The sequence below is a fragment of the Ursus maritimus genome, unplaced genomic scaffold (assembly GCF_017311325.1).
Source record: "Ursus maritimus isolate PB19 unplaced genomic scaffold, ASM1731132v1 scaffold_7, whole genome shotgun sequence".
NCBI lineage: Eukaryota > Metazoa > Chordata > Mammalia > Carnivora > Ursidae > Ursus > Ursus maritimus.
This window is the reverse complement of record NW_024426885.1, coordinates 9,670,129-9,672,008: the sequence shown is the minus strand read 5'-3', so window position 1 is coordinate 9,672,008 and position 1,880 is coordinate 9,670,129. Positions and strand designations below refer to the sequence as shown.

General features: G+C 62.3%; 1 protein-coding gene across 3 annotated transcripts in view; it reads left to right on the top strand.

The window, feature by feature from the left end:
• TACC2 (transforming acidic coiled-coil containing protein 2) overlaps nt 1-1,880 on the top strand; it is a 140,778-nt gene that overhangs the window by 65,594 nt on the left and 73,304 nt on the right. The window lies entirely within an intron of this gene.

Here is a 1,880-nt window from a genome sequence, read left to right as displayed (position 1 = left end):
CCCCCCCCCCCCCCACTCAAGGAGGGAGAAGCGGGCAGTGGGAAACTGCACACATCTCCTGCATTTCCCACTGCAGTCTGTTTACCTGCCCTCTCCCCCTCCACACACACACACACACACACACACACACACACACACTCCACCTCGGTGCGGGAAAGTCCATTCCCTTCCTCCTGGAGGGATGAGCCAGCCGGGGTGAGATTACCCCCACCTCTCTCTGCGGTCAGCCTGGCCCAGACCACCACACCCCTCCCTCCTGGGGGGCCATGGGCTCCCCAGCCCACAGTGTATTTGCATTTCAAAGCCACACAATGCGGGCGGTCGGGGCGAGGCTGGGGGAGGCTGGGGGAGGCGGCGTGAGTGCCGGGGGAGGGTCTTCCCCCTCCCTCCCCCGGCCCCGTTTCCGGAGCCTGCGACGGAGCTTTGTGAAGATGCAGGCATCAGGGCTGCTCGGCGGTGATGACATCACCGTGTCACACACAGAAGCCGGGCTGCCGGGGGGTTTAGGAGCTGCTCCGCTAGGACCACACCGGTGCTCACGCTCACACTCGCGCGCCCCGGGCAGAGCCGCGCGCGCCGGCCACACTCGCGCACACTCTTAGGCGCGCGCCGGCCACACTCGCGCGCACACTTCCGCGGCGCTCGCTCCCCGGGCTCCGGCTCGGGCCCTCCGCCGCAGCTCCCCGCCGCCACCGCCACGGATGCCAGCAGCTGCTCCCATCTGCAGTGCAGCAGCCCCGGCCACCGGCCGGTCCGCCCCGGCTCCTGGCTGGAGGAATCGCGCCAGGACGCTGGCCCCGCTCGCGGCTAGTCTGCTCGCCAGGGCGCAGCGAGGATGGGAGGGTCGCAGTCCCTGCAGCCAGTCCCAGCCAGCGACCCGAACCTGGAGGCTTCCGAGGCAATGTAAGTGCTCTGCGGGGCCAGCCCGGAACCCTCTTCCCCCTCCTCCCCGGGAGGAGGAGAGGCTGCCTGGGCTTTGTTAGTGTCGCCTCTCCTGACGCCGGTGCAGCCTGGAGCCGCGGCCGGCCCAGGGTTCTCGGCAGCCTTGCGCAGCTTTGCCTGGTGGCTGCTCCTTCTAGCATTTGGTGCTCCCTCTGGAATGAGCATCTGGCAGCCCTAGGATACTGCCCCCCCTTCGGGGGGGGTGCAGAAATGACCCTCTGGCATTCGATTTCAGTTGTTCATCAGCCCAGTGCAGGTTCCGGGGCTCCTGCCATGAGCATCTTAACTCTGCACCCCCAGCACAGTGGTATTTCCTGCAACGGAACAGCCGGGCATCAACAAGGGCCTCTTGGGAAGAACCCTTGAGTGTGGCAGCTTGGAGCCCATGGAGACAGCTCAGTTTAAGGGCAGCTAGTCGCCTGGCCGGGCAGATGGTGTGGATCATGTCTGGTAGACATTCAGTCCTCTTAGCCTAAGCATCCATACTCATCCCGGGGACGCTGTCGAGGACAAGGCCGCTTGCTATTATTAGTGAAGCCAGCCGAAGTCTTGTCATTGGTCCACTGGTCAAAGCAGGGTTTGACTGTGCATTGATTCAGAAATCCGATCTTTTCTCTAAACCACAGACCTGATGTGCCCAGAAGTGGCCTTTATCCTGGATGAGTGTTAGTTAGAATTGCCATTTCTGTATGGTTTTCTCCGTTTCCTTCCCAGGCATGTCTGGAGGATGGGGCTTACTGAGCAGATCTGGCTACTGGGGGCGCCTTTCAGCAGCTCAGGCTCGTGTCCAGAGTGGGCCCCCCATCCCAGCCTTACCTACTCTGCTTTCCCAAAGAGAAGAGCATGTTTCAGAAAAGAGTATTTTGGGGGGATTTGGGAGTGGGGCAGTAGGTAAAGTCGGTTTGTGAGAGCCATTGATGTGTAGATTAAAAGATGAG